The following is a 21,352-nucleotide window of genomic DNA, read 5'->3' on the forward strand; positions in this document are numbered from 1 at the left end:
TTAACACTTTTTTGGGTATTGCAAATACATTTCTGCTTTGCACATGAGAGTTCTCTAGGGAGTATAATTAGGAGTAAGGTTGCTATAGTATAATAGTGCCAAATTACTTTCCAAAGTCAATATAGTCTTTAATAGAACAAATAGAATTTGAGAACTGAACAAAGCTGGAAAACCAGGTTCCCCTTACATTATGCAATTATGTGTTTTGAAGAACTGTAGGAATATCTGGTTGGAATGAGCCACCCACCCAATGTAAGAATCCTTTCAACAGCATTCCCAGGGGATGGTCAAACAATCCTTTCTTGAATTCTTGGAAATCCACAGGGAAAGCCTGATACTTTAACTGTGATTCCCTCTGCAGAGCAAGAATGATTTTGGAAAAGGAATAGTCCTCTCCTTTTGCTGTGCTGCTGAAGCCTGCACTCACCACTGGAACGTGTGGCAAAAGGGAAAGGGAACAAAAGATGAAGGCAGCTGGGCAGGCTGGGTAGAGGCAGAAGGAATATTCTGCCTTGCTGAGAAGTGTGCGCTTTATCTTGAAAGCAATGAAAAGTCACTGAAGGAAGATGGGCAGGAAAAAAGCACGTTCAGATTTGGTTTTGAAAAAGCCATTCACTCTGGAGTATCCACAGTGATGGCAGAGAAACCAAAGGGGACAGTTACGGTGACCCTGAAGAAAGATGCTAATGCCCACATGGAGAGATATGAAGGCTGCAGGAAGGAATCTGCTTCAGTGGTTGAGACTGGAACCTGGAAGAGAACTGCCATTTGGCACTTACTTGCCCTGTTAACCTCCTTGAGCATTTGTTTCTCTATCTGTAAAACAAGGGTATAATGGTACCTATTCCACAGAGTTTGTGTGAAGATAAAATAAGATCTTATATTTGAAAAGTTTTTATGTCTGGCTCCTGGTGTGTGCTGATAGCCTAAGTGTTAGCTATTGTTATTGTTTAAGAACTGCTGAGAACACTTTGGGACAACAGTCGTCAGGGTAGACTACAGTGCTGTAGCTGAAATCCTAAAATGCGTAATGGTTAAAACACAACAGCATTTTATTTCCTTATACACATGGGTGTCCAAGTTGAGAGTCTCTGATTTACAGACAGTCTCTTCCACGTGCTGATTTAGGGCCCCTGGTGGCTTCACGGTCACCTGGAACTTTGTTGTTCTCTTCATCCAGCCTGAGGAAAGGACAGAGGTACATCCACTTCCTAAAAGCCCTCCTCCTGGATGTAGGCACAGCATTCCTGTTCATGGTCTCTTGGCAAGAACAAGTCACCGGGCCACACTTAGATGCAAGGGAAGCTGGGAAATGTAGTCACTGACCCAGCAGCCACTTCTGTCTCCACCAGGGCTTCCCAGCCTCAGCACCACTGGCATTGCAGGGTGATAATTCTTTGTTGTCAGGCTGTCCTGTGCACACGGTAGAATGTTTGGTAGCATCCCTGGCCTCCACTCACTAGATACTAGTAGTGTGAGCACTGGCACCAGTGCACACATGCGCACACACATGAACACACACACACACACGCCTTGTATCCCCTACCAAGCTGTGACAACCAAAACTGTCTCTAGACATGTCTTTTGGGGGGCAAAATTGCTCCTGGTTAAGAAATACTGCTTTACACTAAAGAAGGGGAGAAGATACACTATGAGGCAATGGGCAACCTCTTTGGAGAGAGAAAATCCAAGCTACTAGCTCAGCTGAATTCCTAGTCCTGACTAGAATGTGAAATCCCTGAAAGCATGGGTTTCATATGCTTCGTTTCCTGCACAATCTCCACCTCCATACCTACAGTAGCTCCTGACACCAAAAAGGTGCTCAATAAATAGTTGTTAATTAACTTAATGTGTTAGTTAGCTAGACCAACACTTACTAGTCAAACATACCTGGAGTGCTCTCCATAGATTGAGCACTGTACTTGTAAATGATGCCCTCTCTCCTCGCCACAGGAAATAATTAATAATAACAATAATAATTAAAGCCCAGATCCAGTGGAAGAAGGAAATCTCAAGAGAGCTGCCAACCCCACCTCTGAAGACATTCAGCACTGGTACCTAAAGGGCAAATACAAAATTCCGGCTCTCTCAGCTGCTCCCCACAGCTGCTAAGGGGCCTCATGATACCCAAATGCTTCGATCCCCCTGCCATGTCTGACATCAAGCCATTACATTATCTGAAAGAAGACCTGATTATGCCAGAGGCAACAACCTACAATTTCTCATCTGCTAAGTGAGGTTCCGTGGGGTTTTAATTCTCCCCTTCACGTTAGAGGCGCCCATCCCATCTTTTAAGTCTTTCCCCTCCTCCTGGCTCTGACACTGCCATCAACATTACAAGGCAGGAGATGCTATGACTTTATGGTTGTCATAGATGAATCTAATGGCTATATTGATTTCTTGGGTACATCTGCTCCAAAAGAGCCACAGAGAACCAGCCCCTGAGGGTCTGGAAAGACAAAACATAAATGGACATTTTTTTTTCCTTCAGGGAAATAATTACTACAAGCAAATTAACGTGTGAGCCCATGTTCTGAAGCATTTATTACAAGATACCATGAAATACAAGCACAGCGGGACAGGGCACATAGTGTGCAACCCAGAAAGAGTCAAATGCCAAAATCGCTGGAAAAAGAACCTCGAAGTTAGATTCAGGGCAGGATGATTAAAGAGCCAGACAGATTGTACATGTCATGAAGAAAGCTGTTTACTAGCTTCATGAAATTACATTCCCTAAGCTGTCATTTCCTCACTTGTAACATGGAACTAACAGTATTAATACCCACCTTGCAGAATGATCATGAAAAACAAATGAAACAACTGTGAAAATACCCAGCAAAGTCTCTGCCACACATTACAGTTTCAATTAATATTATTTTTGCTTCATAGGGAAAAGAAAAGTGGTTAGTCAGAAAATATACATGGCTTTAAACATGACAATTAATAAGGAGTAAAAACTGGGGCAATCTCTGAACAACCTCCTATAAATAGAATTAGAAATAAAAGTAAAATGTCAACAAAAATCACATGCAGTTCCTCCATGACATGAGCAGGCAATAGCCAACAGGGTCCCTCTAAGGAGGTCATAGGACATTGAACCTGCATGCTGACTTTCCAACCCCCAACATCTGCACCTCTTTCCGCTGTCAACACAGCACCAGCACAGAAGGTTCTACCCTGGCCAGCCTTGGGGAGAGCAAACTTCCCACCTTGCCACCCCCAAGAGACAAACAAATCAAGCAATTACATAAAAAGGTGAGAGAGGGCCTGGCAGGGTGGCTCACGCCTGTAATCTCAGCACTTTGGGAGGCAGAGGCAGGCAGATCATGAGGTCAGAAGATCGAGACCATCCTAACACGGTGAAATCCCATCTCTACTAAAAATACAAAAAATTAGCCAGGTGTGGTGACACGTGCCTGTAATCCCAGCTACTTGGGAGTCTGAGACAAGAGAATCACTTGAACCCCGGAGGCAGAGGTTTCAGTGAGATAAGATTGTGCCACTGCACTCCAGCCTGGGTGAAAGAGCAAGACTTCATCTCAAAAAAGAAAAAAAAAAGGGTGAGAGAGAAAGATTAATTTCTAGAGCCAGTTCGGACATCAAAACCAGACCTCAGCTACCAAAGAAATCAGAAAAATTCATGAAAGAAGAGCCCGAGGGACTGTTTTAGACCCATGTTACCATCCACACTATTAGGCTAGTAGGGAAAACATTTTGACTCCAAATCCACATCTCTAAGACAGTGGCCAGCGTGAGAAAGGCTGCTTCTTCCCTCCTTCCTTGGTTACTAGGCACTAATCTAGGCACTGTGGTATCAGGAGATGATGAGACGATACTCTGCAGTGCATCTTCAAATGCAGCAACTGTTGAGAAGGCTTGGAAGACTCTAGCGATTGTCCAAGAAACACAGGTGAAATGGGTCCTCTTGCACTGTTCAGAGAGCTTCTCAAACCCTGGACATTTTAAACTTGGTCAGGTAAACATTTAAACATGGAGAGCCTTGTGGTTCACAAGGTAGCAAAGTCTAGATACACTGATTAAAAGTAACCCTTCCACAAGTAGGGCCTCTAGATGATATGCATCCAGAGTGATCCGGTTTCCTGCAGGAGGAAGAGTCCTGGGTAAGCACCTACAATGCACTAAGCATTGGGAACAGACTCAGAGATGAGCAACATTCATATATTCATTCAGCAGATGTCCATTAAGCTCCCACTATGTGATGATGATGATATTAGAAACTGGGTTCATAGCGGTAACTCCACTAGGAAATGAGCACCTTGCTTCTGCTCTCAAATTGTTCATGGAGATACAGAAAAGAAGATAGAAGTCAAACAGGACTGCTAAATTCAATGGGAATGGGCAGGAAGGGCCAAGATGAGGCTAAAGGATGAGGAGAAATGAATTCAGCAAAAGCTTTGTTAAATAAATGAATGAATAAGTATGAATTAATTAATTAAGAGGTGAGGGACAGGGACCTCTAACAAGAACAGATAAAGTGCAAAAGTAAAGGGGCATGCAAGATCATCAAAACTGCCAGCAAATAAGTGACCTGGTGCAGCTGGTGTGTGCTAAACAAGAGCAGTGATAAGAGCACAGTGACGATTGGCATTTCCTGAGTGTTTCCATGCACTGTGTGCAAAGGGCTGTAGATGCATTATTTCATTGAACAGATACAACATTATTAGCTCCACTTTACAGATGAGAAAAGTGCGGCATTTGTGAGACTAAGAATTTCCCCTTGGTCACACAGCCTACAAGTGGCATAGCTGGGATTCAAAAAAGTGCCAGAGACTTCCTTCTTCACCTGTGGATCTTGAGGAGGGCTTCGCAGGTAACAGGAAGGCTTCCAGACTCAGTCTTGTCAGAAATTAAGAGGCCAAAAGAAGATGCCAAGCAGTCTTGTCTCTTGGACATCTCATATTCTCTAAGGAGAGGCAGGCAAGGGCAAAGTCTACACAGACCGTGACAAGTGCTAGACCACAGGCTAGACAAAGAGACATGCCTGTGCCTGTGACCCAGAGTGAGGGTAAGTTGAATATTTCTTTGACAGATTGATGAAGACTTCATAGAGCTGGTGTTGTCTGAGTCAAGTTTGGAGGGAAGAGGAAGATACTAGGCAGATGTCACAGTACATGCAAAAGAAGGGAAGCTAGAAACTACACCACGTGTTGGAGGTAGGTAGGTTTGGAGCAATATGAAGCATAGGGGAGGAGTGGCAAGGACTTGTTTTCCACTCTGAGCTTGTCTGTGGCCTGGAGTCCAGGGTTTAGGTCCTGGAGAACCAATAGCTTGAGGGTTCTTCAAATTCAGAGATGGTGGTCCTGAATCACTTGACATGGTACAGATGAAACTTACGCAAGAATGCTCTGCATACATGTTGGAGGAAAGGGCTTTCAAAGTAGTGATCAGCCATGAGGCTGAGCACCTGCACCTCTAAGAGGGTGAAGGCTGCTGGCAAGAGAGTGGGCTGGAAGACCCAAAAATGTCTTTTTCCTCCTCTTTTTTTTCAGTTTCACACACATACATACAGAAGTTCCTTAACACTGAGAAAGCCCACCAAAAACACCTGGACCAGAAAAAAGGCAAGAGAGGAAGGAGGGAAAGCACCTGAGAACAAATCCCAGCCCTACCCTGACCAGCTGTGTGCTTATCTTATCATTGCTTCCTCCCGGGGAAGAACTACATTTCCCAGCCTCCTTTGCAGTTAATTTGAGGCCTCCGGGCTGATTCTTGGACCATGGAGGCTGGGCAAAAGGCACGAAAGCCTCTTTCAGGCCTAGCTTTTTTGAACATCCTAAGTGACCCTCTGACCTCTCTTTTTCCTTCCATGGTGACTTTGGGGACCATATGCTCCAAATGATAGGGGCTATAGCATGAAGGAGAGCTGCCCTACCCGAGTAAGACTGCAACTTAAGCAAGAAATGCATTTGATATGTTAATCCATTGAAACTTTAGGGGTTGTCTGTTGCTGCAAAAGATTCTCCAGTGGTTCTAAAAGTTTGATCTATAAACCAACAGCCTGAGCCTCAACTTGGAACTTGTCTGAAATACAGATTCTCTGGCCAGGTATGGTGGCTTACACCTGTAATCCCAGCACTTTGGGAGGCCAAGGTGGGTGGATCACCTGAGGTCAGGAGTTCAAGACCAGCCTGGTCAACACAGTGAAACCCCGTCTCTACTTTTCGTAGTTAATTTTTAACACAAAAATTAGCTAGGCATGGTGGCACATGCCTATAATCCCAGCTACTTGGTAGGCTGAGGCAGGAGAATTGCTTGAACCTGAGGGACGGAAGTTGCAGTAAGCTGAGATCACACCACTTCACTCCAGCCTGAGAGACAGAGACACTATGTCAAAAAATAATAATAATAAAGAACAAAGGAAAAATAAACACAGATTCTTAAGTCCCACCCTAATGCTGCTAAATCAGAAACTCTGTGCTCAGGGCCCAGAAATTATTTTCAAGTGATTCTGATGCAGCTACAGTTTGAGAGCCACTGGCTTCCTCTGAGAGGCTACTGTGTGGCCTTCATCTTTTTGTGTCTTGGTTTCCTCCTCTGCCAAATGGAGATAAGAACACTTTCCTCTGCAGGGTTCATAGGAGGGTTAAGCAAGACTGCATGAAATGATGTGTTTAAAGAATCTGGCATGGTAGGTGATACACAGTCAATGGACAATAAATGTTATTTCTTAATAAATAAAAATGATAATGTTAGTTCTCTTTCTTTCAGATAGGGGCCAGGGACTGCCAGAGAAATAGAAGATGGGGCCAGACTCATACCTGTAACCCCAGCACTTTGGGAGGCCAAGGCCAGATCATTTGCTGTCGGGAGTTCAATACCAGCCTGGCCAACATGGTGAAACTCACCTCTCCTAAAAAATACAAAAATTAGCTGGGTGTGGTGGTGGGTACCTGTAATCCCAGCTACTTGGGAGGCTGAGGCTGGAGAATCACTTGAACCAAGGAAGCAGAGGTTGCAGTGAGTCAAGATTGTGCCACTGAACTCCAGCCTGGGTGACAGAGCAAGACACCTTCTCAAAAAAATCTTACAAACTTAAAAAAAAAGAGAAATAGAAAGTGTGATTCCTGCCTCTTGGCACTGTGCTAGACTGCTTTTACGCTGCCCCACAGTGATTCCTGCCTCCCAGGATTCAAGCCCTTGTGTAATGCACGCCAGCTGCAGGTGGGCTGGACCTAGGGACTCACTTCAAATGAATGAAATATATTATGCTAACCTCCTTTTAAATGTCCTAAGGGAGAATTATTTGCCTCTTCTAGCTTCTGGAGGCCCCAGGTGTTCCTTGGCTTGTGGCTGCATCATGCCAATCTCTGCTTCCTTTTTTGAATGGACTTCTCTTCTGTCTCTTATAAAAATACTTGTCACTAGATTTAGGGTCTCCCAAAGAATCCAGGATAATCACATCTCAGGATCCTTAATTATATACGCAAAAATACTTTTTTTTTCCAAGTGAGATGATATTCACAGGTTCTGGGATGTAGCTATTTCTTTTGGGGATCCACCATCCAACCCACTACAGTGCCCAAAGAAGAGACAGGTCTTATTCCATCTTATATTCCACTGACCGAGACACTTCATGTGTAGTACATGACACAAACTTGAAATCTGACAACATTTTGGAACAGAATGGCAGAAGTGCATAACAGTAAAGCTATGGGGCTTTAGAATTAGCTAAACCCCTATTCAAACTTCAACCACTTACAAATAAGTGACGTTAAGCAAATTCCTTCACCTCTCTGGACCTCCGTTTCCTCCTGTGGGCATTTGAATAATGTGTATCTCACGGAGGTGTGATGAGGATCGAAGTAGTAAATTCAGAGCCAATCCAGTGTCTGGCATCAGACAGGGCTGCCAGGTGTGGACACGGTGCCTGGCACACAGCGAGAGCTCAGAAAGGCTTGCTATTCCAACTAGCATTTTGAGGGTTGGTGTTGCTGTTGTTCCTGCTCTCGCAAAACCTCCTAGCCCTTTGCTCTGACTGCCACAGGGACGCTTTTCAGCTGCTCAGAAAGGAAAAAGGAAGAGGGAAGTCCCTGAGGCACCCAACAGCCCTTCTTCGAGACAGCCATGGGCAAAATATCCCAGCCCCGGTCTCCCATCTCCTGGCTGGTTTCCTCCAGTGATGCCTTCCAGAGAAGGGCTGTTGGTGAGCTCGCCTGGGCCCCTCATTGTTATTCCTGGCATGAGGTAATCCTGCCAGCGTCCTCGGAGGCTCATAAGAATACCTGCAGTTTGTCATTCATCAGAGCAACTCAAAGCTGTGTGGCATCCTCCCCAGAAGACCACGCTCCCAACCAGGCTGTGGGAGCCAGCTACTTCCCAGGATGGTCTGGTATGTGCAAGGCAGAGGGAGTGAGTGTGAACCGAAATAACCCAGCCCGGCACTGACTGGAGGACCACATGCCCCCAGACTGCCAGGGAGATACAAGGCTTTGTGTGTGGAAAGAAGCTTCCCGGGATTTTCTGGATGTCAATGCTCTGAGTCACACTGCAGTGGGCCCACATTCTCACTGCGGGACTGAGGAGCTGTGTGACTCTGAACATTTCACTTAACCTCTCTGGGCTTGGGCTTTGGCTTCTGGGAAATAAAGTAGAGGATAATAACATCTACTTCATCGAGTTCCTGGGAGGATTAAAACAGACCATGTGAGTAGAGACTGGAAGAAAATATTTGCAGGACGTGTTATCTGCCCAGGGATTTGTATCTAGGATATATAAATAACCCTTGTGACTCAATAATAAAAAGACAAACGACCCATCTTCCCAAATACAGAAAAGACTTGGACACTTCACAAAGAAGATATATGCAATAAGTGCATGAAACAGTGCCCGATGTCATTAGTAATTAGGAAAATGCAAATACCAAGCATGGCGAGACAGCACTTCACACCCTCTAAGATGGCCAGCATCAAAAATACTGTCAATACCAAGTGTTGGTGAGGAGTGGAGCAATTGGAGCTTTCTTCTGCTCCCGGCAAGAGTTAAAAAATGATGCCACCCTTTGGAAAAACAGTTTGGCAGTTGCTTCGAAAGCTAAAAATACACTCAGCATATGATCCAACAATTCACTTCTAGGTATTTCCCCAAGACATATGTCCATAAAAAGACTTGTCCATGAAATCTCATAGCAGCCTCACTCATCATCAACATACACTTAAAACATCCCAAATGTCCATGGAATAGATGAAATGATAAACAGTGTGGAGTATCCAGACAAGGAAATACTAAGCAGCCATAAAAAGGACGTGTTTTTGATCTATGCAACAACCTGGATGCCCATAAAGAGTGTACTGAAGAAAAGAGGCCAGACGCGAGGAAAGAACAGATGATTCTAAGAAGTCCTAGAACAGAGAAAGTGCATGGGTAGGGACAGAAATCAGAACGGTGGTCTTCTTGATGTGGGATGATCAGGACAGAAAATAGAGAGAGACAGAAGGAAACTCTCAGGGGGAGTGTTTGGGAGTGAGGGGTACATAGATGTATACATTTGCAAAACCAGCCAGATTCTATACCTAAGATCTTTGCATTTTGTCATCTGTAAATTATTTTGTGATTAAAAAAAAGATTTAAAAGGGATATTGCATGTAGTAGAGAGATTAGCAAGGGGGCCAAGCTCATAGATGGAAGTTAGAAAAGGCCAGCTACTATTAACACACCGTAGAAACAAGTAAAAATGACTCAATTGCACGTTGGGAATTAGAGCACTGATCTGAACCTCGGGCCTCACTAGTCAGGTCCCCTCTTGGAGAAGGAGAAAAACTTACCCAGCAGAACCCAAGGCGAAGTCTGTTGTGCCCTGCCTCTCATGCTATTTTTTCTCCCATAAACAGAGAAACAGAAAAGGTGCTTTCAGTGAGGCAGAGATGAAAGGTGCCGCTCTAGGAGGAGCGCAGCAAACGCAGAGGGAGGCACTGGGGAAGTGGTGAGCACAGACTCATTGAGCAACAAGGAGGCATGGCTACGGCAGCATGTCCACTCCTGGGCTGCTCCATCTGGGGATTCAGAGATGCCCAAAGCGGTTGTGAAAACGAGATTGGGCCTAGCCACTGGGGCAGTGACCTCTTGAAGACTGCATAGCCTCCAAGACTAAGAAAAGAGGCTGGAGCCCAACTGCCTCTCCCCCACAATACTGTCCCAGGCCACCTTTTCCCACACTGGCCTCCCCTAGCAGGCTCCTCCTGCGTCCTTCACTCTTTCCTGGAATGTTCACCCTCTGCTGTGCTGTGGCCTATACTGAAGCAGGAGAGGTTACTCCCAGCCCAGCGTGGTCTATTCTTCTGTCCAACTGAGACCTCTCATTGGACACAAGTCTGCAGTGGCTTCCGGGATTAATTTTGAGTGGCTGCTTGCTCAGATCTCAAGGGGCCTTATCTATTTCTCATGAGATAAACCAGATAAGGTATCCTCCCTGGTTCTGCTCTGCATGGGTGTGATCTTCCCATTACTCTGACTGTGGCTGCTAAGTCTTCTCCCACGGGGTCCAGGGGGCAGCAGAAGAAAGTTGCTGAGACCGGCAAGCAGGGCCTCCCTCCTGGCCCCCTGCCCAGACCGTGTAGTCCACTTTCCAGGCTTCTGTGGCCTGGCTCCAGCCTTGCCAGCCATCTAGAGATGCCCACATTTGCATAAAGTAATTGCCCTTTAAAAGCTTCTTTTAAAGAGAACACTCTGCATCTGAGGATTACAGCAACAGCAGAAGAAGAAAAATAAAGATTTTCCTCTCATCCACTACCAAACAGGAATGTCAGTTGCAAAGGGCCCACATTTTGGATGCAAATCTTGCAAAGGCCTTAGGAGGCTTTAGGGAAAATACATACATATATTTGTAGATGGTGGCAAAAGAATTACCTTTCTCTCCTCAGCTAAAGATTTTGTCTCTACCTGAATCAAAAGTCTGAACAAACTGCACTGAATTACTAAAGTTGGAACAAGTATTTTGAAGGTCTTTCTGAATCGAAAGAGCGCTATCATTTTATTCCCACCCATGACATGCTTCGCACCCAGATCTGGCTACATTATTAGCAAGGCCTGGTGCAGAATGAAAATGCTCGTTAAAACAGGAAGAAAATAAAGCGTTTTTCTTTATTCTGAGATCTCCATCCTGGTGTGTTTTTGTTTTGCTTTGTTTTCATCTGCTATGTAATGTCATACTCTCTGGGGCACAGGAATACTTGCAGGGTGAATGCAGCCTCTTGAAGATCCCCACAGCCCTGCCCCATGGCACAGTTGTGGGATTGATTCTGCCCCTCCTCGGTCTTGGGCAAGTCTGGGGAGACGAGGACGTGGCAGAAGCAGAACTTCACTTACAAAACACAAACTCAAAGATAAAATGATGAAGGTTCTCAAGAACTTCGAGATGGCTATTGCAAACTTTTAAGTCCCAAGTGGGGAGCCCCCTTCTGTCTAGCAGTCAGCGTAACTGAAGGGGAGGAGCCTGCCTCTAGGTTGTCTTATCAATCGGGGCTCGAGGCCTGCTTCTCTGCCCTTGGCCAAGTTACTGATCTTTCCCGGTTATTATTTTTTTTTTTTCTGAGACGGAGTTTCGCTCTTGTTACCCAGGCTGGAATGCAATGGCTCGATCTCGGCTCACCGCAACCTCCACCTCCTGGGTTCAGGTAATTCTCCTGCCTCAGCCTCCCGACTTTCCTGTTTATTAAATGGCACTAATCACAGTACCTCCTTTGTCAGGCTGATTGGGTAATTAGTTGATCTACGAATACTGGCTAACTCTTCTACAGCACTCATTGGCATGAGAGACATTAGGGGCTAGCCTAATGCCCCACACTGTTTGACGTGCTTTAGAAATATCAACTCACGTAACTCTCATAACAGGCCTGGAGGGAAGTCGGTGCTGTCTCTGCCTGACAGGAGAGCATGTGGAGGCATGGAGCCACAGCGCACCTGGTCCAGTCACACATGGCTTGGGCGGGGAGGAGCAGCCTGGCCAAGATCTTCACCCAACCACCCAGCTCCAGAGACAACACTTGTGCCAGGTGCCTAAAAGGCAAACAGTGGTTACTGTTTCATTTCACCGAGTCCTCATAATGTGCCTGTGAGGTGGGCTTGTTACATTCATTTGAGGTTGTTAAAGAAAAGGATATGGAAGCTAAGAGAGGTGAAAGAACTTGCTGGAGCTCCCCAAGCTGGACTAACTCCAGGAGAGGAGAGGATGTGGGCTGAGAGGAGGAACAGGGGTGGAGAAGCTGGGGCCTCTGACAGAAGGGACCTGCATGGAGGCCTAGGGAGTTTGTGTGTGAACCATGGCTCAAGATAGGATAGAAAGGCAGGAGTAGGAGGGGTATGGAAGAATGGGGCATTGTAGCCCTGGGATACTAAAATCCCAGATTATCAGGGCAGGATGGCAGCATGGAAGGCACATCTATGTCTTAATTTTATAGCTGAGGAAACTGAAGCTGGGTGTGGGAAGTGGCTAGCCTAACGTCCCTTAATCAGAAAACACAGCCCCAAGAGCAGGTGACCCCAGGCCAGGTTTGTGGTATGTGCTAAGCGTATATAAAGGGTCCCTAGTCCACAAATCCAACAGTCCAACTTCTCCCAAGAGGCTGCTGGATAACCAGGCAGTCCCAGGCACGGCCCGGATCCTTACAATAAAGCCTCTTGTCATCTCTAGTTAGGATGGGTTTTCAGTTGTAAAATTTAGGAAAGGAAAACCACCAACTGGAGTCAGGCAGATCTAGAATTGGAAACAGCTTTGCCATTTATTAGCTGTGTGACCTTAGGCAAATTACTTGACCTCTCTGAGCTTCAATTTCCTCATCAGTAAAAGGGCTGTGAAGTGAGATCACACCATAGTGGACGTAAATTTCTGGAACAGATTAATGAAAAGGAAGTTACAGAGTGTCAAACGGCCTAGTGTAAAAGCTAGCACTTTTTAGGTGCTCAACAAAGACCATTCTGAATCCACTGGAGGCCAAACCCACATAGCATGTAAGAGAAGGGTCTCACAGGAGATGTCAATTGCAGAGGTGCTTACCACACATCTCTGTCTAAAACCCAAAGAGGGAAAGTTTAGCAGAATTCGGGGAGGTCTGAAATAGGGCCACCATTCATCATGACCCAGGAAATAAGATCTGGAGATTCTGGTGATGGGAAGCAGGAAGGGGAAGTTGAAACGGAGGCTTAAGTGTGAGAGAAGTTACATATTTTGGAGTTTCTTTTCTATTTAAAGTCTTGCTAATCACTTGGTAAAACTCATTTCTGGTTCATGTTCTTAGCAAGAAGACACACTTCACGCTAAACAGTAAGAACAGGCCCCAGCTTGGAAAGTCCTCAGAGGTTCTCAAGTTTCTTGTGTCATCTGCAACCGTAGGGTACCATGGACTGAGAGACTCAATTTGAATAATTGTACTTTGAGGATTTCTAGGGGAAGCACCCAGGGCAACCTTCTGACTGGTTCTAACACATAGACTCAAATCAAGATGCCTCTGAAGTCCATAAGGCTCACTCCAGACTGCAAACATTCATTCAGCAAAAATACATTGCTCACCCAATGAGTGCCGAAGGTGCTCCCAGAGACCGAGGACTTACAGTGAGCAACCTGGACACAAAGGGGCTTACACTCTGTCAGGGGAAGCTGCCAAAAGAGCAGCTCCTGTGGGAATAGGCTGTGGGGCTGCAGGTGTAGAACTTGGGAGCCTGGTAATGGCTGGGAGTTAAAGAATGGTTCTTCAAGGAGATGGTCCTGGAGGTGTCAACCGAAGGAGAAGGAATGTATTCGTCTCCTGGGACTGCCATGACAGCACATCACAAACTGGGGAGCTTAAAATAACAGGAAAGTACTTTCCCACAGCTCTGAAGACTAGGAGTCTGAAATCAAAGTGTCTCCCTCTGAAAGCTGCAGGGAAGAACCTTTCCTTGCTTCTAACTAGTGTCTGGTGGTTGCCAGCAATCCTTAGTGGTGCTTGGCTCAGAGACGCCTCATTCGTATCTTTACCTCCATGTCCTCAAGGCCTCCCACCTTGCGTCTCTGTCCTCAGGACACCAGCCAGTGGATTAGGGACCACCCTCATCCAGTGCGACCTTATCTGAACTTGACTGCATCTGGAAGACCCCATTTCTATCATACACAAAGTCACATTCACAGGTTCTGGGAGTTAGGACTTGAAAATATCTCTTGGGGGACGTGGCTCAGCACACTACAGGAAGCAGCACAGGCAGGGTAAGTGGCTGACAAAGCCCTGAGCTAGGCAGGAGATGGAGGCTTCAGGAAGGAAGGAAGCCAGTGCGTGTGGAGCCCAGTGAGGAAAGGGGAAAGCGGGTGGCAGTCAGATCATACGGACCCAGCAGATGGGGAAGAGCAACAGGGGAATTCACCAGTTTTTAACTCTCAGATAGACACACTTTTTCCAGCTCACGCTGTTTGCCTCAAAGAGGTCAATGTCCCAGCAGAGTCATGGCTACCCAGCCTCTTCATAGTCTGATGCACCACACCTGTGATCAGCCTGCCACTCCAGAACACCAGAGGTGAGGCCCAAATAGCTTATGGTGTTGACAGCTCTCTGGTCTGGGAAACCAGAGGCTGAAGGTGTACCCTTTACTGCACAGTTGCTGCCTGAGTGCCTCCTGATGGGCAGCAGGGGAAACCAGAAGGGACCCTTCTCTGAAAAAAAAAAGATAGAGAAACTTGGACATATATATGTATACCAAAAGGTTGATGCTTGAAGCAAAGATTTGTTTTCTGTGCAGATTCTCTGTGGTATAAGGAAGTCCAATCACCTGTTTTACAAATACTCATGGAGTGCCTGCCAAGTCCAGATACTTTTCTTGGAAAGAGATAAGACAAAAATCCCTGCCTTCCTGAAGCTGATACTCCAGGGGAGTAGGAGAAACTAATATATCAACTCAGGCAATTGTAGGACCCATTAGGAGACGCCAAGAACAATGGAGGAAAATAAAGCCAGGGAAGCGCATAGCGAGCTTCGTGGGACACGGGGAGATTTGAATGTTAAATCTGGTGGCCAGGGAAGGCCTCATGGAAATGATGACACCTGAGCAAAGACTGAGCAGGATGAGGGAGTGGGAGGAAACAGCAGGTGCCTGGAGGGGCTGAGTGATGACAAAGGGGCCAGGATGCCAGGGTGAAATGAGATGGGAAGGACGAGGAGTGACTAGAGACATCAAGATATCGCAGGGCTGCACCCCATGGGCCTCGCAGGCCACGGTGAGGCCTATGGCTTTTACTCCAAATTGGATGGAACCCTTTGAGGGTTTTGAAGCAAACGGGATTATGTGCTCTGGTTGCCATTCAAAGGATCACCCTGGCTGCTGTTTTCAGAACAGATTGACAGGTGAAGGCAGAAGCTTGGAGGCCAGTCCGGGGGCTGCTGCAAAAATCCAGGCAGGAATGATGACGGCTTGGACCAAGAAGTGAGGGGAGTTGACATTCTGGATGCATTTGACAGATGGGCTGGATAGATAGCATAACTGCCCAACCAAGGGGTTCTTCCTACCCACTGCTTCCATACATTATGGTCAGCAGTGTCCCGCCGGTAGAGATGGTGCTGGAGTCAGCCCCCATCTCTCCGCTGGGAGAACTAGGCAGCCACTTGGCCTGGCCTCCAGGCCCATTGCCAGTGGGGGGCTACTGCACCAAGGGCAGGTAGCCACCAGCACGATCCTAGATGAGCCCCCAAATGTGTAACCGCTCAAAGGGTTCTTCCTGCCCACTGCATAAAGACAGACCACGGCTTTGTAGCAAAGAAAGAATTTAATAGACATGAGGCTGGCCATGTAGCGTGGGAGATGGAGTTCTTACTCAAATCATCTTGTTCAAAGCTCATAGGTTAGTGGGTTTTCAAAGGCAGTTTGGGGGAAGGGGCCAGGTGGACAGGTAACAAGTGCTTGCTGTTGACTGGCTGGGGCAGAGATGAAATTGTCGGGGGTTGAAGCTGTCCTCCTGTGGGGCTGAATTGCTTCTGGATAGAGCCATCAGGTCCAGGCAGAGCCAAGGGTGTCAGACACGCAAAAAAATATAAAAAGAGCTCACGAAAGGCCAATCTATGATAGAAGTGTTGTTTGCTGGAGTAATTGAGGAAGTTGCATATCTCATAACCTCTGGAATAACATCTGCACCTTAGCAGGATTCAGGCTCCTCTCCTCCCTGCAGCATGATGGCCTCTTGCTATCTTTACAAAAGTGGTTGCGTTTTGGGTGAGGCCTATTATCATTTAAACTGCAGCATAAGTTTCTTCCAAAATTAGCCTGGCCCAATACCCCAGGAATAATTAAGGGAAAGGCAAGATGGAGATGGAGTTAGCTTAGCTTACTGTTATAATTTTCTCACTGACATACCTTTTGCAAAGATAGTTTCCATAAGATGGATGAGAGAGGGGAGTCCCAAGGTTGACTGACCTCAAGGTTATAGCCTGAGTGACTGATAAGACAGAGTCGCCATGAGCAAACATGGAGAAGATGGCAGATCAGGAGATCCTGGGGCAAGGGTCAGAAGTTTGTGATGACAATTAGACACTCAAATGAAGATGTGGCAGAAGCAGCTGGATACACCAGCCTGGAGGCCAAGGAGAGGGAGATGGCAATGTAAAGATGACAGATTTCCCTAAGATTTTCCTCAAGGAGTTTTGTAAAGTTAGAAAAAAGAAGCTATCTAAGGAAAAAGCCCTCAAGGCAAATGTTGTGACTCTCAAGGCCAGTGAGAAAGAAGGCAATTGGGAAGAGTAGGGTCTGAAAGCCAAATGGAGCCTGTGCAGATTAATCTCCACACAGCACCCCAGAGAACTTTAACATGCAAATCGACCCACATAAAATCCCTCAGTGACTGTCCACTGCTCTTAGAGTAAAGCCAGTCTCCCTGCCAAACCCCATGAACCCAGTGTCTCCTGGCCATTGTTGAACCCCAACCTTCCTGCAGACTTCCTGCTCCCTCATGATCTGCGGCTGCTCAGACCAACTGAAGTCCCTCATGTAAGCCAAAGCCTTCCCCATCCCTGATCCTTTCCCATCTCAGGGCCTTCCTCATCTCAGGGCCTTTGCCAGAAATTCTTCTCCATCCTCCCTGCAGCAGGCTCCTTTAGGTCTTGGCTTGACACCTCCCCAGAGAGGGCTTTGCTGGACTCCAGCTCAAGTGTGTTCCCCTGTAATTCCCGTTCTTATCCATGTTAATGTTGTACTTAACACCAGTTAGTTACCTGTTCAGGTTTTGTCTGTTGGCTTGATTTGAGTCTGTGCCCCCACTGGATGCACTGTGCTCCTCGGAAGCAGAGACCTGGTTTCTCCTGTGCAGTGCCACAGCCCCAGAACCAAGCTCAGGGCCACTCAGAGGAGGTGCCCACAAGATATTTAAATGAGTGCATATTTACATGAATATATAAAATATCTAACAGGGCATTTGTTATAGGAAAGAGGGAAGGAAAGGGAGAAGGGAGAAGGGAGAAGGGGAAGGGAAGGGAAGGGAGGGGGAGGGGAAGGGAAGAGAAGGGAAGGGAGGGGGAGGGGAAGGGAAGGGAGGGGGAGGGGAAGGGGGAAGGAGGAAGGGAAGGGGAAGGATAGGGGAAGGGAAGGGAGGGGGAAGGGAGGGGGAAGGGAGGGGGAAGGGAAAGGGAAGGGGAAGGGAAGGGAAAGGGAAGGGGAAGGGAAGGGAAAGGGAAGGGAAAAAGAAGGCAGGCGGGCAGGTAGGCAGGCAGGTGGGCTTATGGAATATGCAGACTCAGCATTTAAACCCAGCTTGTTTACTCAAATCCCACTCACTTTCTACTTCCTTCCCCTTCCCCACACAGCCACCAACCAATGAACAAAGCCATCCTGGAGCTGGTTGGAGAACATGGTGCTTAATAAGCTTAGAGTGTAACTGAGGATGCTAAACTAAGATGCACGTAACACAACAGTGACCATGATAAAAATATTCATCAGGAAAGTTTGTTGCAGAAGACTATTTAATTATAAGGAAAGATGTTCCTGATAGTTTTAAAAGAATATTTTAGAAAACAGTATGTAAAATATAGTCTCCTTCCTAAAAATAAATATATACATAGAAAATGTACTGGACGATTAGATACCAAAATATGAGCTGGGTATATTTGACTGGGATGATTACTGGTATTAATTGGGCTACTTTGTTTATTTAAATTTTCTATCATGATTCTCTATCACTTTTGGAGCAATACAAAAGTAATTAAAATTATATTTATGCATACATATAAGCCTATAGTAAGTGGCAAGGTCAGTAGGGATTCCCATAGAAGGGGCAGGCCAGTGGTCAGGCACAGCTTCCAGAAGGAGGGAAGGGGCAGGTTGAGGTGGTGCATGCAGGCAAGAGGACATTTTCTGCTGCTGTTTTCCCATAGTGACACTGAGGTGGCTCCAGACTCCTCTGGCTGTTCTGCCTCTTCAAGCCTCTGAGGGAGAAATGCAACTTGTTGGCTGGGCCCTTGAGAGGACCCTCCTGCCTGGCTTTGACCTAGAGGTCTCTTGGCCTCCACTGCCTTCATTCCAAAGCACCCCTGAAAGGATCCTTCCTCGGAAGACCCAGGAGAAGCTCACAATTCATATCAGCCAGGGATGTGTGATCATATGACCCACACGTCGCCATACGCAATGACACAGAGAACAGGAGTCAGACTGAGATGGCCTGGGTGGGTGGCCCACTCACCACTGCTTAGCTAGTTGACCCTGGGGGAGTCACTTCATCGTGGAGCATAAATTGTCTCTGATGTGGGGTAATGAACCTCTCACAGGGCTGTAGTAAGGGCAAAGGGGGATAACTTTTGTGAAATTAATGGGAAAAGGTCAGAAAAGCTGCTTTCTAGACAGTGACTCACTCACAAGTGTTAGCAAGCAATGATCCCATGGAAATTCCGTGCAGGACTCACTCTTGCTGGATAAAAGAGAAGGAGGGCACAAAAGTCCCTGTCCAAAGGGGCCAGGATCCCTGGAGGTCCTGAGGCCTGGGCAGAAGGCACTAGGGATGCACCCAGCAGGAAGTTAGGTGCTGCCAGTTTGCTCAACCTCAACATGGAAGAAACCTCTGCAGAGGAGGTGAGGACTGATGAAGGGGAGCAGGCAGAAGACAATTTCACACTGAGCAATGCGCCAGGAACCGTATTATTTCTAATATAAGATCCTGCCCTTTATATTATTTCTAATATAAGTCATCATCATCATCATTTTAAAAACAAGGAAAGCGAGATACAAAGGGCTTCGTAACCTGTGCAAGGTCACACAGCCAGAACATGGCCTCTCTACCTTCACTAATGTCCACCCCCAGGGCTGAGGGGCCCGCAACTGGATGGTGAGGTTTAGTCTTAGCCTTGATGGTGAAGTGGGGAAGGGACAGAGTGACTTGAAAAGCTCTGTTTCCCTTGGCAGCTGTCTTTCCAGTCTCACCCCTTCCTTTACTTCTTTGTCAGGTGTGTTGATCACAGAGGCACCATCGCATTTGCTCAGCCTTAAAGTTCAGCATCACCCCTGGTTACTGAAGCCTCCGGCACTGTTTGTTGTGACACTCTAAACACAGCAGCTTCTCCTCCTGGGGATGGGAGCAGGTCAGCCAGAGCCCCTGAGCCCAGTCCTGTTCCCAAGGCTGCATGCTACAAATCCAGCCCCTTATTGGAAGGACACGGTGGGAGGTGGGGAAGGCAGAGAGGAGAGGGGACCCAGGAACTGCCCCTAAAAAGGGAGGCCCCAAGGTCCAGAGAGGGGAATAACTTCAGGCCTAGCTCATGGAGATGTGTCCAGACTCAGAGGGAGCAGAATCAAGCAGACTTCCAGGTGCCAGGTGGGGCAGAAAGGGAGGGTGGTCCCAGAGCCCCATCTAAGTCCCTGCAGGAAATTGCTGAGGAGGAGCTGGCTGGGGACAGGCTGGGGTGCAAAACGCCTGTCCACTGGCTGTGGGGCAATAGAGGACAGAAACTAAGAGGGGAGTTCTTGTCTGAAGCTTATCCCTACACTCACAGCCCAGAGAGCAGCTAAGCAAGGGAGAATAATAAAACTTGATCACAGCCATATTCAGAGGTCAAGTGGTATGCCAGTTAAGAAGCAGGGACTCTGAAGCTGGACTGCCTGGGTTTGAATCCTGGCTCTGTTACTTAATAGATTCTCAGGTAAATGAGTTAAACCACTCCATGCCTTAGTTTCTTCATTGTTACAAGGAAAGATAATCACACCTGCCTCAGTGTTGATAAGAGAAAGGAAATGAGTCCGTGTGCTTGAAGTTTTCACAGGGAGCATGGTGTGTGGTCGGCAGTGCCTAATCCAGCGACTGGCACACCTTTTCTGTAAAGGGGCCGGAGGGTCAATACTTTAGGCTTTGCTAGCCAGATAGCTTCTGTTGAATATTCTTTTTGCATGCTTCAAGCCTTTAGAGACATAAAAATTGTTCTTAACTCAGAGCTCTTACAAGCACAGATCACTGATCAGGTTTAGCCCAAAGGCTGTAGCTTTTTGTTTTTGTTTTTTGAGATAGAGTCTCACTCTGTCACCAGGCTAGAGTTCAGTGGTGCAATCTCAGGATCCCTGCAACCTCTGCTTCCTGGATTCAAGCAATTCTCCTGCCTCAGCCTCCCGAGTAGGTGGGATTACAGGTGTGCACCACCATGCCCAGCTAATTTTTGTATTTTTCATAGAGATGGGGTTTTGCCATGTTGGCCAGGCTGATCTTGAACTTCTGACCTCAAGTAATCCACCTGTCTCAGCCTCCCAAAGTTCTGGGATTACAGGCATGAGCCACCGCACCCGGCAAAGGCTGTAGTTTAAGGACACCTATCTAGACTAAAGGTGACCCTAGAGTTTTAGGTGAGGTTAGGGGCAGGCATGTTGGCTGGCTTCAGTTGGAAGCAGTTTCTAGGCCAGCCTAGGGAGGCAGAGAAAACACAGCAAGACTGGGGCCTGGGTGGGGTGGAGCAGCGCCTGCTGTGAGCTCTCACACTGAGCCGTGGACCTACCTGCTGCCATCATCCACACTGCAGTTTAAGAAGCACCTGAGGCTGGAGCCTCTGAGGACAATGACAGTGGACAGTGTGCCGTTCAGAAGAGATGACCCACTGTACACCCTCTAACAAATATTTTCAAGTTTTTTACTACATGCTAAGCACTGTCCTAAGCCATGAACAAGGCAAAGGGGACCGGACTCAACCCGTGGAGAGCTCAGCTGGCAGGTTGCACCTTTGACAGCCCCAAGCTGGGTCTTCATCCTGGAGTCTCCAGATACACCAGTCTCAATGAGCTCCTCAGCCTCCAAGGGCTCCTGGGATGATCCTCTGGGTGCGGCTTGGTAATCTAGGAGTCCGTTATTCTGTCCTTCTGGAGAGAAAGAGAGAAAAAAAAGATCCTTTGACAGTAGCCCACCTGCATTGCTCAGCTGGTA

At 47.0% G+C, this 21,352-nt stretch overlaps 1 protein-coding gene across 1 annotated transcript in view; it reads right to left on the reverse strand.

Moving 5' to 3' along the window:
- Positions 1 to 2,513: 2,513 nt before the first annotated feature.
- The window catches only part of LOC108588705 (uncharacterized), a 332,586-nt gene continuing 313,747 nt past the window's right edge, over positions 2,514 to 21,352 (reverse strand). The window contains exon 3 of the mRNA XM_078353216.1: positions 2,514 to 21,288. The gene's annotated coding sequence lies outside the window, so the exon portion shown is untranslated. The remainder of the gene's footprint in view (positions 21,289 to 21,352) is intronic.

Source organism: Callithrix jacchus, chromosome 16, assembly GCF_049354715.1.
Source record: "Callithrix jacchus isolate 240 chromosome 16, calJac240_pri, whole genome shotgun sequence".
Classification (NCBI taxonomy): Eukaryota; Metazoa; Chordata; class Mammalia; order Primates; family Cebidae; genus Callithrix; species Callithrix jacchus.